Raw genomic sequence first — 17,476 nt, 5'->3', positions numbered from 1 at the left:
TCAGGAAGAGGTGGAGCGACCTACGGGGGAAGGTAAGTTCCATTGCAGCAAGACACCAGCTCGCAGTACAGAGGACTGGCGGTGGACCCCCAACTCCTCCCCCACAACTAACAACATGGGAGGAGCAAGTCTTGGCAATCATGCATCCTGAGGGCGTGGCAGGAGTAGGAGGAGGACTGGACTATGGCAGGTCAATTCTTTACTACTTTCACCCCCCTACCTGCATGCCATCATATACCCCAACCCCACCCTCACTTCCATCACTCCACCACCTCCCACACACCCCACCATCACAACCCACTCATCCCAATGCGAAGCCCAGCATGCACCACCAATGCATGGAGACCACTCACAGCCCTGAATGGACACCTATCACTAAAGCATGCACACTAGAGAATCACCTAGCCCACCACATAACAATTTACACAAGGAAAAGCTGCCAGGGCAATAACAACCCTAGAGAGCAACCCACCCATGCACAATGTGTCACACACATAAATAATAACACTGCATATACATCTCCACAGGTATCCCAGCCAATGTCACCAGAGAAGAGGTGCCAGTAACATCCAGCCCCCCCACAGAAGATGTCCACAGTGATGACAGCAACTCTGCTCACCTGGATCTGGATGACCAACCTGGCCCTTCAGGGACCACTGGACAGTCGGTTACCCAGGCACAGTCCCACACCACCACAGAGCCTCCCCCCTCAGGAAACATCACCACAGCACCCACCCAGCAGGCCCATACCTCTGTCCCCAGGATACGTCAACCAGCAGTGTGTCCAGCACTACAGGGACCCCAGGACACACCACAAACCCAAGACAATCAGGGACCTGGGGTCAGTGGCAGTGGGCACACGGTTCAGGGGACAGAGGCACAGGACAAACAGGGAAGCTGGGAGGACGGTTGTGTGCCAGGGGGAGGACCGGCCCAGGGAACTGACTCTCCAGGAGGCACTCACCGCGAATCTGGGAGCATACCAACGTTTCCCAGGATAGGCTGGGCCAGATCCTGGACAAGTTGCAGGAGAACATGCGGCTGCAGGAGGGACAGTGCCACGGGATCAGGGAGGACTTGAAGTCCATTAACACCACCCTGGTCTCCATTGCAGGGGTGCTGGCAGACATGGCCAACATTATGAGGGAGGCAGTGTCACACCATCGGGCCCCTGCCACTAGCCAGACTACTGAACAGCCCTCCACCTCCACTGCTGCTAGAGGACAGAAGGCCCTGCCAAAGGACCAACAGGCCACCAGCACCCCTCCCCCTGCAGAAGGAGAACCACTCTGCAAATGTTCCCTGCGATTCAGGCAGAAACCAGAGACTATTGCCAAGACCCCCGCTAGGAAATAAGACTCTCCTGATTGTCACCCTTGTGTCCCACTTTGCCACCCTGTCCACCTTGAACTGCCATTACTCCTCTTCCTATGCCCCTTTGGACAATGACCTGTGCTACAAATGGACTGGACTCTACCCTGGAATTCTTCCATCATCACCCCAGCCCATTGCACTTCCCACTTTTCTTCAGAGTATGTCAAATGATTTAAGTATGTATTCATTTAACAAGGTTTAAACATTTCAATTCAACTGTACAGTAATGTATACATAGGAAAGAACTGTAGTTTGGCTGCAGTGAATACACCAGGAGTGATAGTGGGGCACCAACATCTGCAAAAAGAGTTGCCAAAGGGAACAGTGAGTGGGCATAGAAGTGGGAATTCACAGCCTGCCAGTGACAATGTCAAACACAAAACTGTCAATGAAATGTGAAGTTACAGTGTCTTACCTGTGTGTCATTGGAAGTATTGACGTATCACTGCAGTTCTGTTGTCCTCATCCTCATCGTCTGCTTCCTCATCTTCACTGTTCACAGGGTCCACAGCTGCCACACAGTAATCTCCAGCCTCCTTCTCCCACAGAAAAGGATTATGGTGTCTCAAGGCAAGGTTATGCAACATGCAGCATGCTACCATTATCTGGCAGACCTTCTTGGGTGAGTAGCACAGGGATCCACCTGTTAGACGGAGGCACTGAAACCTGGCCTTCAGGAGGCCGAAGGTACGTTCTATTATCCTTCTTGTTCACCCATGTGCCTCATTGTAACGTTCCTCTGCCCTTCACCTGGCATTCCTCACAGGGGTCAGTAGCCATGAAAGGGTGGGGTAAGCAGAGTCATCTGCAAATATCGAGTGACAACTGTGAGCCACACACTATGCCATATGGCCCCCACACCATACCTATACACCAACATCCACTAGGTGGGAACCAGGGCTCACCTATTAGCCACACCCTGTGCCTATGTAGTTGAGACATCACATTTCGGATGCTGCTTTTCCTCAGGATAAAAGCATCATGCACTGAACCTGGATACTTAGCATTGACATAGGAGATTTACTGGTCCGCCAAACACACCATCTGCACATTCATGGAGTGAAAACGTTTTCGATTTCTGAAGACCTGTTCATTTTGCCGGGGGGGGGGGGCAAATGCAATATGTGTTCCATCAATCGCCCCAATGATGTTGGGGATATGTCCCATTGCGTAGAAGTCAACCTTCACTGTGGTCAAATCCTCAACTTGGGGGAAAACAGTGTAGCTGCACATGTGTTTAATCAGGGCAGCCAACACTCTGGTCAGCACTATTGAGAACATTGGCTGTGACATTCCTGCTGCCAAGCCCACTGTCACTTGGAAAGAACCAGTTGACAAGAAATGGAGCACTGATAGCACTTGCGCAAGAGGGGGGATCCCAGTGGGGTGACGGATAGCAGATATCAGGTATGGCTCCAGTTGGGCACACAGCTTTGTGATTGTGGCCCTGTCAAGTCTGTAGGTGAGGATAATGTGTCTGTCCTCCATTGTTGCCAAGTCCACCAGGGGCCTGTACACGGGGGGATGTCTCCATCTCCTATTCATCCGCAGCAGTTGCAATCTATGGGGCAAAAGAGTGAGAAGCCGGTCATAATCTGTACATTGTAGCCACTACAGTTCAATGCATGATGTGATTTTTTTAATGTATTAGTGGCATATGTCTTGAATGTACAATTATGATCTGTGACGCAGTTATGATCCATGGTCTACCCCCCCAGCTCTGAAATGGCGTTCGCCTGTCCTGTACGGAGGGACAGGTGGAAGTGAGGTAATTCAGCTGACGTTGTGCGCCGTTGCGGGAGGTGGTCGGGAACCACTGTGCAATTCATCATTGGTTATTATTGGGCCCTATGGGGTACAGTGGCCAATGGTGATGTACGTCAGAGGTGATGGTATGCACCGCAGCGGATGTCACCGCCATTTTCTATCTCTTCACTCACTTGCTACCTGACCTTCAACTGTAGAGGACCTACACTGCATGTGCTGCTGTGACCTGTGTCTGGAACCTACCATGGCCCGTGTGACTGGAGAAAGGGCCCCTGCCTTCACCTTGGCGGAGTTGGAGAGATTAGTGGATGGGGTCCTACCCAAGTCCAGACTGCTGTATGGGCCTCCAGACCAACAGGTGAGTACACTGTGAGCCCGATGCCTGGGGTGTAAATGCATGGAGTGGTATGTCTGAAGGCCTCGTGTTGGTGGATGGACCCTGGGCAGTGTGCAGCATGTATGCTGTGCCATGTCTGTGTGTAAGGTGATGGGAGGGCTATGGTGGGCCATGAGTGTAACAGGCAGGACGGTCTAACTAATACCTTTCCCTGTATATATTTCCTCTGCAGGTCAGCACCCATCGAAAGAAGGTTATATGGTGTGCCATCGCCAAGGACGTGCGGACCCTGGGGGTCTACGGCAGGCGGGGCACCCACTATCGGAAATGGTGGGAGGACCTGAGATGCTGGGCACGGAAGATGGCGCAGTCCCAGCTGGGGATGGCCTCCCAACGAGGAAGGGGTGCCCGTGAACCCTGACCCCCCTGATGGCCTGCATACTGCGGGTAGCCTATCCGGAGGTGGATGGGCGCTTGGGGGCATCACAGCAGCAACAAGGGGGTGAGTACAGTACCCATCATTACTACTTGGCCTGGTGGGGTGGTATCCGGGTGGGGGAAGTGTTATTGTGGGTGCCCCTAGGCCAGGGCTGACATTCCAGAGTAGGTCCCATGTTGGGCAATGTTCTGATGTGATATTCCTCCAACCTAGCTAGTAGGCATCCATTACTGGGCAGGGGTGTGTGGGTCCCAGGAATGCTGCAGTGGGTGGTATGTGTCCCTCCCCATGCCAGGGTGACTAGCATTGTTATTGGTAGTGCATTGCATAGTGCATAGGACTGTTCCCTGTGTGTGAGGGTGCTGTATACGCCAACGGTGGTGTTGGTGCAGCCAATGACCAAGTGTATCCTTTGTCTCTTCCCCCTCTTTTTGTTTTGTCATCCTGTCCTTATGTGCATTAGCATCATCTGGCAGAGGAGCATAGGCACCGGCGACGGAGGGAGCTGCATCCCACAGGAACCAGGAGGCAGAGTCCACTGACGCTGAGGGCACTTAGTGGGATGGAAGGTGAGGGGAGCACCACAGCGGAGACTGGAGGGGACAGTTCTGACACAGATACCTCCTCCGATGGAAGCTCCCTGGTGGTGGCGGACACCTCTGTGCCCACCCAAGCTACAGGTACAGCCGCCACCCCCCCATACCAGCACCACCCTCCCAGCAGCCCCTCAGCGAGTTGCCCGTGCCCGCTCACCCAGGAGGGTGGGCATCTCTTTTGCCCCAGGCACCTCAGGCCCTGCCCCTGTGTGCCCTGCTGCCCTGAGTGAGGAGGCTATTGACCTCCTGTGATCCATCTCTGTTGGACAGTCAACCATTGTGAATGCCATCCATAGGCTGGCAGCCCAAATGCAACAGTCCAATGCATTTCTGGACGGCATTCACACTGGCTTGGCGGCCCAACAGAGATCAATCCAGGCTCTGGCCTCCTCTCTGATGGCAGCCATTGTCCCTGTTTCCACCCTCCCCCCTCCAACTTCCTTTACCCACTCCCATTCCCCTCAACCCCAACCTATCCCACGCACACAGGCAGATGAGCATGCACACAAGACAACACACAAGAGTGGCACAAGCAAACACAGGCACTACACATCATCCCACAGGCACTCACACAAACACCATCCAGATACCAACATCCACTGCCTCCACTGTGGCCCCCTCCTATTCGTCATCCACCTCCCTCCCAGTTGTGTCTACACTCACACCTGCATGCACCACATCCTCATGCACTACCTCCATTACCAGCCCACCTATCAGAACAAACACCTCAGTGGCAGTCACCACCCAAACAGCCATGCACACATCCCATGTGCTCTCTACCCATTGTGTCTGTGCCCCCTCCTCCCAAAGTACACAAAGGCAAGCACTCAGACACCTCCTACAACCACTCCCTCTTCCTCCACTCCCAAACCTTCTCCCTCTCCCTGCCCCAATGTCCCTAAGCAGCTTTTCCTCTCCACCATTGACCTCTTCCCTACCCCTCCCCCGTCCTTCACGTCTGGCCAGGGTGTGTAAAACCCAGGCAAGCACCTCAGCCACCCAGTCCACGGGCCCAGTAGTGTCCCCTGCAACTCGTGGTGGGAAGGGATCCCGGGTACCAGGCAGCCACACAGAAAGAGTGCCTGCCCCAAGTGCTGAAAGGAAGGTCAAGGTGCCACCCCCAGCTGCTATTGTGAAGGTAAAGGTGCCGCCCCCAGCTGCTACCATGAAGGTAAAGGTGCCACCCCCAGCTGCTGCCCAGAGGAGCAAGGAGCCATCCCCAGCTGCTGCCAAGAGGAGCAAGGAGGCATACCCAGCTGCTGCCAAGAGGAGCAAGGAGGCATCAGCTGCTGCCAGGAAGGGCAAGGGGCCTGCAACCGCAGGCAGATAGGACAAGGGGCCTGGTTCTGGGACTCAGTCGGAGCCCCCACCACCAACCATGGTGGTGCAGCCGTCTGAGGCTGCAGGTGATGGGCAGGAGCTTTCCCCCACAACCAGGAGCACCAGCACCACCACCAGCAGTGGGCAGCCATCCGAGGCTGCAGGGGATGGGCTGTAGCTTCCCCCCACAATCACCACCAGCAGCAGCACCAGCACCACCACCAGCAGCGGGCAGCAGCCCGAGGCTGCAGGGGATGGGCTGTAGCTTCCACCCACAACCACCAGCAGCAGCACCAGCACCACCACCACCACCACAAGCAGTGGGCAGCTGTCCAAGGCTGCAGGGGATGAGCTGGAGCTTCCCCCCACCACCAGCGGCAACATCACCATCACCACCACTGAGCAGCCATCACCGCCGGCGGACAGTGTGTAGTCCTGCATCCATAGGCTGTTGTGCGGACTGCCCCTGCAAATCCTGTGGGATTGACACCCAGCTGAGAGACTGTGACCTTGCACACACCAAGACCTGAATCACAGGGCACGATGCCCCCTACAGAACCAGTGGGTAAGCCACCCACTCACCCCATCCTACCCAGGATGAAGATTACAGGGCACGATCCCCCCTCCAGAACCAGTGGGTAAGCCACCCACTCACCCCATCCTCCCCAGGATGAAGATCACATGGCACGATGCCCCCTCCAGGACCAGTGGACAAGTCAACCACTTGAGAGATTTTGGCCTTGCACTCCCCAGGACCAAGCACATGGCGTGTTTTCCCCTCCAGAACATGTGGGCAGGTCACCCACCTGAGAGGCTGTGGCCTTGCACTCCCCAGGACCAAGCACTGGGCATGTTGCCCCCTCCAGAGCATGTGGGCAAGTCACCCACCTGTGAGACTGTGTCCTTGCACTCCCCAGGACCATGCACAGGGCATGTTGCCCCCTCCAGGACCAGTGGTGTTGTTCCATCAGCCGGCTGAGGTGCCCCCCCATTCCCTGTCCCCCTGAGGTGCCTGCCTACTTTCAAACTGATGCCCCTGCAGTGTTCTCTCTGTATTGTTGCAGGAGTCAAGTGTGGCCTTGGACTTTGTGATGTGTCCCTGTGGCCTACGAACATTGACGACTGGGCAGTGTCCCTTGATTTGTAAATATGTATATACTTTTAGATTGTATTCACGTATTACTACTATATTTATCTTATTACACTCACTTTTATCTATTCGTGTTGTCCTTGCATTATGCCAGAGGGGTACGGGGTGTATATGTTTTCTTACTGCATCTGCTTGTGTGTATGGTGTTGGGGGTTGGGGTGTGTGTTGTGCGTATGTGTGTGTCACTCTCTTTTTCCTCCCCCCCTCCCCTGTGTGCTAGGGGGCTGTACTCACCGTGGTCGTCCGCCTTCGTTGATGTTCGTCGTGGAGCAGGACGTAGAACAGCATTGGGAATATATGCAGTTCAGGATCCATGGCAGCGTGGTTCTTCCCTAAGTCTCCACAGGTGAGTTGTTTCCCTTCTGTGCAGTGTTTACGCCAGGCTTTTGATGTCATTGGTACTGCCCTGGAAAAGGTGGCGGTTTCTTGTGTCTTAGTACAGTGGGCAGAACATTGGCTTCTGCCTGGCTGTAGGCGGCTACTGCCATGGTGCCTGTTGTTTCCGCCCTGGCGGTCGGTGTGGTAAAGTGGCTCAGTGTCTGAGCTCTTTCTGCCATGGTCATAATTTGGCAGTATTTACCGTTAACCTGTTGGCGGTATTACTGCCACTTTATCCCCGACCGCCAGGGTTGTAATGAGGGCCTTAGACTGAAACGTGGCTTTTATAGCCGGCCCGAACCAGGTGCAAGGAAACACATAGGGAAAACAGAGGAACTTGTTAGTCATTATTGTAATGGCAACAATTTAAGCTCTGAGATTTCCTGTTGCATGTCTTGCTCAAAGTCTTGTCTGAGTCTTTGGGCTGTAGGCTGGGAGACAGGTTGCTGTGTGTGGCTGGTGGTGGAGGTGGATGCTCTCGCTCCAGCAGATCCACCCTTGTCTGCTTCCCGAGCCTTGCTACCCAGCATTGGAACAACCTGTGGGAATACTCCCTAGGTCCCCATTGCCCTCTCCTTCTTATAGGTTTTTGTCATTTTGCCATATGCCTTGTGGACTTTAGGCATGTGCTGGTAAGAATCTGATCTTGCTTTTTTTGGTCTGGGATCATGTTCCCTGTTTAATCATAAAGAAAACATGTTATACAAAGGGTAACTTGGTAAATGATCATCAACCATGATACGCTAATCCAAACATCGCACGTTGCAGTTTCCATATCCTAAATATATCTTGAAGGTCAAAGTGATCAAACATCTGCATAATACATATCATCTCCCATATTACTATGGTCACAGTACCAAGGCTAAGCAAATGTTGCGTAATTGCAATGCACCATCTTGGAATGTCTAGGCATGATCATGTCAGCATTGGGTATCCTTAGTAATAATTCTGTTTTGTGACGATGGTATGGTACACAGTTCATGTTGTATTGATCATTGGTGGCCCTTCTGCATCCTGCTATGCCTTGATTCCATTGGTATTAGCCAAAGTAAAATGAGCAAGAACTGCAAATTACATGTACAGTATAACAACATTGGGTGCCTGATATGGCAAGGACACATATCTGGACACATTGCTACATATAATTTTCATGTGCCAGGTATCATATGTAAGAATAGAGGGTGGAGAGCTCACTCACATCACACAGAGATGTATGAAACAACTCCTATACGAACTCCTGCTAGTACGTGTTGGGCCGTGCCACAACATTTTACATATTCCCAAAGTAACTGGGGGCAGTGGGTACACGGTTCAGGGGACAGAGGCCCAGGGAAACAGGGGAACTGGGAGGGCTGCTGTGCGACAGGGGGAGGAAAGGCCCAGGGAACCCACTCTCCACGAGGCCCTCTCCAACATCATGGGAGCCTACCATCATTCCCAGGAGACGATGGCGACGGTTCTGGCCAAGTTTCAGGAGACCCAGCGGCTGCAGGAGGAACAGTATTTGGGCTTCAGGGAGGAACTCGGATCCATCAATTCCACCTTGGGCACCATCGTAGGGGTGCTGAAGGAAGTCCTCAACACCAGGAGGGACACTGTGGCACAACAAGGGGCCCCTGACACTAGCCTGGACGATGAACTGCCCACCACCTCCGCCGGTGCTAGTGGACAGGAGGCACCGCCACAGGACCACCACACCAGCACCCCACCCCCTGCAGAGGGAGAACCACCCCGCAAACGGTCCCTGAGATCCAGGACAAAGACAGAGAACGATGCCAAGACCCCCGCCAAGAAATGAGACCACCCTGATTGTCATCTTTTTGTCCCACCTTGTCACCCTGTCCATCCTCAAACTGCCCCAGCTCCACTTCCTATGCCCCTTTGGACAATGCACCTGTGAGACTAATAGCTTGGACTCTGCCATGGACATTTCTCCGCCATCACCCCTCACTATTTAACAAACCCCTCCAATATTGAGCACTTAAATAAACACCCTCAAAGCACAAAACAATCTGGAGTCTGTCTGTGATTTCGAATTAGTGTATTAGCAATTACAGTGACAAAATGCTCTTTCAATGGTAATGGCAACATACCTATGTCACACAGCTATAGTCCATGAGGAAACAAAGCAGATGTCACACAGTGGGACCCACATCTGTGAAATCGTAAGAGAAAGTGACAACTCAGTGACCATAGACTGGGTGAAAAGGACAGACAGTATAGAGGTAGTAGTGTTAAAGTACATGTAGTAGGCAGGTTTGTCTTCTTACCTGTGTCTCACTGGAAGTATTGCAGGATCACAGAGTTCCTGTTGTCGATGTCCTCTTCTTCTGCTTCCTCGTCTTCACTGTCCACAGGCTCCACAGCTGCCACAACACCTCCATCTGGACCATCCTCCTGCAGAAAAGGCACCTGTCTTCGCAAAGCCAAGTTGTGAAGCATACAGCAGGCCACGATGATCTGGCACACCTCCTTTGGGGAGTAGAATAGGGAACCACCTGTCATATGGAGGCACCGGAACCTGGCCTTCAGGAGGCCGAAGGTCCGCTCTATAATCCTCCTAGTTCGCCCATGGGCCTCATTGTAGCGTTCCTCTTCCCTTGTCCTGGGATTCCTCACTGGGGTCAGTAGCCATGACATGTTGGGGTAACCAGAGTCACCTGCAAATGGCGAGGGACAACTGTTAGACACACACTAACCTGTAGGGATATCCCCAGACCCAGGCAACTATTCCCACTGATTTGGTTCCAGGTGCTCACCTAATAGCCACACACGGTGCCTCTGGAGTTGCCCCATCACATAAGGGATGCTGCTATTCCGCAGGATGTAAGTGTCATGCACTGAGCCAGGGAATTTGGCATTAACATGGGAGATGTACTGGTCTGCCAAACACACCATCTGCACATTCAACGAATTGTAACTCTTCCGGTTTCTGTACACCTGTTCACTCCTGCGCGGGGGGACCAAGGCCACATGTGTCCCATCAATGGCACCTTTGATGTTGGGGTTATGTCCCAGGGCATAGAAGTCACCTTTCACTGTTGGCAAATCCCCCACCTGAGGGAAAACGATGCAGCTCCGCATGTGTTTCAGCAGGGCAGACAACACTCTGGACAACACGTTGGAAAACATAGGCTGGGACATCCCTGATGCTATGGCCACTGTTGTTTGAAATGACCCACTTGCAAGGAAATGGAGTACTGACAGCACCTCCACTTGAGGGGGGATCCCTGTGGGATGGCGGATAGCTGACATCAGGTCTGGCTCCAACTGGGCACACAGTTCCAGGATTGTGGCACGATCAAGCCTGTATGTGATGATTACATGTCTTTCCTCCATTGTCGACAGGTCCACCAGCGGTCTGTACACCAGAGGATGCCGCCATCTCCTCACATGTCCCAGCGGACTGTGCCTATGGAGGACAACAGCGAGCACAGAGTCAACCAACTCTGAGGTACGTAAACACAGCTTACTCAGAAAACTATTCATAACCCGAAATTTGCCTGTATGAGTGTTGAGCCAAGGCCTAGGTATGTGTGACACAGTTAAAAATAAAGCCATGTGGGCCCCTGAAATGGCGGCTGCCTGACCTGTAAAGTGGGACAATGGGATATGAGGTAACTGGGCTGGCGTTGTACACCGTCGCGGTAGGCGGTCGAAGACCGCGGCGCAATTCTGTATTGGTTAACATTGGACCCTATGGATCCCAGGAGCCAATGACGTTGTACGCCGGCAGTGACGGTACGCACCGCCGCGGACGTGACCCCCATTTTCTATCAGTTCAATCACTCAATACCTGATCTTCGACAGGAGAGGACCTACACTGCAAGTGCTGCAGTGACCTCAGTCTGGAAGAGACAATGGCTTGTGCATCTGGGGAAAGGGCCCCTGCCTTCAGCACGGAGGAGTTGGAGAAACTCGTGGATGGGGTCCTCTCCCAGTACACGCTACTCTACGGTCCTCCAGACAAACAGGTAAGTACACTGTGAGCATGCTGTATGGGCAATGCCTGTGTGTAGTGGGGTGGATGAAAGATGGGGGGGGAGAATGAGGCGTGCATGAAACGATGGTGAGTGCATGTGCCACATGGCAAGGGTAGGGATGCAGGCCAATGACTGTGACGGTGCAGTTGGTATTAACTTTTCTTTTTACCCTGTACAATTCCTGTAGGTCAGCGCCCACCAGAAGAAGGATGTTTGGCGTGCCATCGCCAAGGACGTTCGGACCCTGGGGGTCTACCACAGACAGAGCACCCACTGCCGTAAAAGATGGGAGGACATTCGCCGCTGGAGCAAGAGGACAGCGGAGGCCCAGCTGGAATGGCCTCCCAACGTGGGAGGGGTGCCCGTCGCACCATGACCCCCCTGATGTTCAGGATCCTGGTGGTGGCGTATCCGGAGTTGGATGGGTGCTTGAGGGCATCACAGCAGCAACAAGGAGGTGAGTACACGCTCATTCTGCTGATTCAGCGCGTAGTGAAGGTGTCTGGGTGGGGGAGGTGGGCTGTGGGTTCCCCTAGGCCAGGGCGAGTGTGCTAGTTAAGTCCCCTTTTACAGGCAGACCCTGTGGCACCCCACCCCACCTGGGTACAGTGCCAACTACACCTAGTCAGGCTCCTGTGACATCGATGTGTGCAGATATCGGCCATAGCCTTGTAGGCCATGTCCCAGGGATTGAATAGTGGACCCCAAGTGCGCGGCGTAGTGCAGGGGGCTTCTGTGTCTGTCGTGTCCTCCAACGGTAGCGGTGATGCATGCACCCAACATGTCGTTCTTCTGTCTCCCCTGCCCCTTTTTGTGTTCTCCCTGTACTTGTGTGCATTAGCATCATCAGGCGGAGGAGCAGTGGCACCGGAGCAGGAGGGAGCTGCATCCCACATGGCCCTGGAGGGCGAGACTACGGACTCCGATTTCACCAGTGGGACAGAGGGCGAGGGGAGCTCCACAGCGGGGACAGGAGCTGACACCAGTGATACGGACTAGTCCTCTGATGGGAGCTCCCTTGCGGTGGCGGCCCATCTGTGCCCCTCGCATCTACAGGTACAGCCGCTACCACCCCCTCCAGCACCGCCCTCCCAGCAGCCCCTCAGCCTTTGCCCCGTGCCCGCTCACCCAGGAGGGTGGGCATCACCTTCGCCCCAGGCACCTCAGGCCCTGCCCCAGTCACCCCTGCTGCCCTCAGTGAGGAGGCCATTGACCTCCTCAGGTCCCTCACAGTTGGGCAGTCTACCATTTTGAATGCCATTCAGGGTGTAGAGAGGCAGTTGCAACAAACCAATGCATTCCTGGAGGGCATTGATTCTGGTCAGGCAGCCCTTCAGCAAGCTTTTCAGACTCTGGCCTCAGCACTGATGGCAGCCATTGTCCCTGTCTCCAGCCTCCCCCCTCCAACTACCTCCACCCTGACCCACACCCCTGTACCTCAGCCTATCCCAAGCACACCATCAGACCAGCATGCACACACCTCAACACACAAAGGAAGCTTTAGCAAACATAATCACCACACATCCCACAGGCACTCACGCAAGCATCACACACATGCAGACATACCAACATCCACTGCCTCCACTGTGTCCCCCTCCTCCTCGTCTCCCTCAAACTACACAAACGCAGCCACACACCCACCCAACAGCCATCCACCTCACGACAGCCTCCGACCCATGCACCTTCACCCAAACTCAGCAAACGTACACCTCCTAAGACCACTACCTCTTCCTCCACTCCCAAACCCCCTCCATCTACCCGTCCCAGTGTTCCTAAGAAACTTTTCCTGGCGAGCCTTGACCTCTTTCCCTCACCTCCCCCACCCCGTCAGTCTCCTAGGGCCCGACTCTCCAGGTCCCAACCTAGCACCTTAGATTCTGGAGTGCACCAGGCAGCAGGGCAGCCAGTGTGGCAAGGAGCCACAGCACGGACAGTCCCCCACCTATCAAGCATCAAAAGTTGGGCAGTGTCCGGCGGGAGAGGGGGAAGACACCAGCCACCAAAGCCGATCCCAGGGGTACAGGTGGGAGTGTGGAGTCAGCTGCGACACCTTCCAAGGTGGGGAAGGGGCACAAGAAAACCGGCAAGTCTGGGAAGATCAGCACGGCGGAGAAGACTGCCATCAGCCCCGCTGCCAAGGAGCCGACCGCAACAAGCACCGCTGCCAAAGACACCTCCGCCACAAGCACCGCTGCCAAAGACACCAAAGACACCGCCGCCACAAGCACCGCTGCCAAGGACACCGCCGCCACAAGCACCGCTGCCAAGGACACCGCTGCCACTAGCACCGCTGCCAAAGACACCACCGCCACAAGCACCGCTGCCAAGGACACCCCCGCCAGAAGCACCGCAGGCCCAGTAGCGCCAAAAGCTTTGATGCTACTGAGGCCGCCACGAGCAGGATGAAGCACTCGGGGCACAAGGCCCCCTCCAGAACCAGTGGAGAGATACATCCACTACCTCAGACCTTGGCAGGATGAAGCACTCGGGGCACAAGGCCCCTTCCAGAACCAGTGGAGAGATACATCTAGTACCTCAGTCCTTGGCAGGATGAAGCACTCTGGGCACAAGGCCCCCTCCAGAACCAGTGGAGACTGTTATCCACTTGAGAGACCGTGGCTTTGCACTCCCCAGGATTGAACAGTGGGCAACCCACCCACTGTAGAGACTTGAGAGACTGTGGCTTTGCACTCCACAGGATTGAACAGTGGGCAACCCACCCACTGTAGAGACTTGAGAGACTGTGGCTTTGCACTCCCCAGGATTGAACAGTGGGCAAACCACCCACTGTAGAGACTTGAGAGACTGTGGCTTTGCACTCCCCAGGATTGAACAGTAGACATGGGGCCCCCTCGTGGATTTGGCGTCGTGCACTCAAACAGCTGAGGTGCCCACCCTTTCCCTTCCCCCTGAGGTGCCTGTTTTATTTCTATCTGGTGCCCCTGCAGTGTTCTCTCCGTCTTGTTTGGGTATCTTGTGTGGGTCTCTCCCATGCATTTTGGGCCCAGTGGTCGACGGACTTTAATGGTGGAATTCCTTGGACTAATATTATTGGTGTATATATTTGTAAATAGTGTATGTATATTTTTTTAATACTGATTTTTAATATATTACAATCGTTCACCACATTTCCTTTTGTCTTTGCATTCTTCTGGGGGATTGGGGGTGTAACTGTTATGTATCATGCTGTATTGGTGTGTGTGTTGTCGTGGGTGAGGGTGGGGGTGGAGGGGTTGTTTGTTGCGTGTGTCACTGTTTGTCCCCTCCCCTCTCCCCTTTGTCGTAGGTGCAGTACTCACCGTGGTCTTCACTGCAGGTGTTCGTGCTCCTGGTAGAGGAGCAAGAAGATAATGGCTGGAGAAATGTGGAGCTCTGGTTCCATGGTGTCCTGGTTCCTCGTGGGGTGTGTAGAGGTGAGCGTTTTCCCTTTGAAGTCCTGTTTCTGCCGTGTTTTTGTTCGCTGTGAATCCGCCCCGGAAAAGGTGGCGGATTGGTAGGTTGCAATTCTGTGGGCGGTATATTGTGTTCCACCTGTCTGTTGGCGGTGACCGCCGCTGTGTTTGTTTGTACCACCGTGGCGGTCGGAGTGTTAAAGTGGCCGTCTATGTTGGCAGTTTCCGCCACGGTCATAATTCTATTTTTTTTACCGCCGGCCTGTTGGTGGTCTTACCGCCGCTTTAACACCGACCGCCAGGGTTGTAATGACCACCATAGTCTTACTGTCATTACTGTGTGGTGAATCACCCCACCCCGTGTGGGCTAGCCATACACATTGGACATAGATTGCACTGTGAGCAACAACAGCATATCTTTGCATCTGAAATGAATTTGTTAAGTATACCATCCCCTGCCATGTCACCTATGAATCTACTCCCATGTATGTTCACAGATTCTGGCACTGTTGTCATTGCTCTATGGGCATACCAGCCAACAGGTGCCCCCCTCAGTGATAGTAATCATATGGTCATTGACATTAGGCAGAGGCAACTGCACATCCTAAACACAATCTCTACCTTCGTGTTCGGATTTATATGTAACATATGGAGTTTGATTTGGGATAGATTCACATTGAACATATCATTGCACAAAGCATCCAATATCACACAGAATCCTTGCACTACCCATTAAGCATACAGGATTACACTCACTGGTAGCATCTGGCCAATAAAGCTTTTCACCTCTCCAGGGGTGCAAGGCTCGGGTCCATCTGCAAGACATAACATGAGACATTGCATTATGACTGTAGAACACAAATATTGTAGGCAAATATTGAACATTATACATGAATTGCAATTGCCCATGCAACCCTTCTGATTGTAACTAAAGTGGTTCATTTCACATGCCTCAATGATACACAGTGGTAAGGCAGACTGACATGTACACGCATATGATGAAATTATGCATACATCTGTTGGGCACATAGTCAAATGACTCTCTACCCCAATATTTCATGAGGGTAGCAGAGTTTCATGGCACTCTGCACCTAAATAACACACTGACCACACTCAGGGAGGGCTAGCAATATCCCTGACTTACTCTTCTCTACACATGCACCTGACTATGCTATATACATCACAAGTTGGATATCCTTTTTCGTTTGTGTAACAGACTTCGGTATTTGTCAGTGCTGCATAGTCATAGGCATCAAACATACATGGCCTGTGCATCTCTGAAGCTCAATATTTGAAATTCAGAGGCACACATTGTAGGAAAGTACCATCTTGCCTGGCGTGTTACCCCCATATTTCACTGTATATATGTTGTTTTAGTGTATGTGTCACTGGGACCCTGCCAGCCAGGGCCCCAGTGCTCATAAGTGTGCCCTGTATGTGTTCCCTGTGTGATGACTAACTGTCTCACTGAGGCTCTGCTAACCAGAACCTCAGTGGTTATGCTCTCTCTGCTTTCTAAATTGTCACTAACAGGCTAGTGACCAATTTCACCAATTCACATTGGCATACTGGAACACCCTTATAATTCCCTAGTATATAGTACTAAGGTACACAGGGTATTGGGGTTCCAGGAGATCCCTATGGGCTGCAGCATTTCTTTTGCCACCCATAGGGAGCTCTGACAATTCTTACACAGGCCTGCCACTGCAGCCTGAGTGAAATAACGTCCACGTTATTTCACAGCCATTTACCACTGCACTTAAGTAACTTCTAAGTCACCTATATGTCTAACCTTCACCTGGTGAAGGTTGGGTGCTAAGTTACTTAGTGTGTGGGCACCCTGGCACTAGCCAGGGTGCCCCCACATCGTTCAGGGCAAATTCCCCGGACTTTGTGAGTGCGGGGACACCATTACACGCGTGCACTATACATAGGTCACTACCTATGTATAGCGTCACAATGGTAACTCCGAACATGGCCATGTAACATGTCTAAGATCATGGAATTGTCACCCCAATGCCATTCTGGAATTGGGGAGACAATTCCATGATCTCCCGAGTCTCTAGCACAGTACTGCCAAACTGCCTTTCCCGGGGTTTCACTGCAGCTGCTGCTGCTGCCAACCCCTCAGACAAGTTTCTGACCTCCTGGGGTCCAGCCAGGCCTGGCCCAGGAAGGCAGAACAAAGGACTTCCTCAGAGAGAGGGTGTTACACCCTCTCCCTTTGGAAAAAGGTGTCAGGGCTGGGGAGGAGTAGCCTCCCCCAGCCTCTGGAAATGCTTTGATGGGCACAGATGGTGCCCATCTCTGCATAAGCCAGTCTACACCGGTTCAGGGATCCCCCAGCCCTGCTCTGGCGCGAAACTGGACAAAGGAAAGGGGAGTGACCACTCCCCTGACCTGCACCTCCCAGGGGAGGTGCCCAGAGCTCCTCCAGTGTGCTCCAGACCTCTGCCATCTTGGAAACAGAGGTGCTGCTGGCACACTGGACTGCTCTGAGTGGCCAGTGCCAGCAGGTGACGTCAGAGGCTCCTTCTGATAGGCTCTTACCTGTGTTACTAGCCTATCCTCCTTCCTAGGTAGCCAAACCTCCTTTTCTGGCTATTTAGGGTCTCTGCTTTGGGGAATTCTTTAGATAACGAATGCAAGAGCTCATCAGAGTTCCTCTGCATCTCTCGCTTCACCTTCTGCCAAAGGATCGACCGCTGACTGCTCAGGATGCCTGCAAAACCGCAACAAA

This window comes from Pleurodeles waltl, chromosome 9, assembly GCF_031143425.1.
Source record: "Pleurodeles waltl isolate 20211129_DDA chromosome 9, aPleWal1.hap1.20221129, whole genome shotgun sequence".
NCBI lineage: Eukaryota > Metazoa > Chordata > Amphibia > Caudata > Salamandridae > Pleurodeles > Pleurodeles waltl.
The sequence above is the reverse complement of the archived record's forward strand: the minus strand, read 5'-3'. Positions refer to the sequence as shown.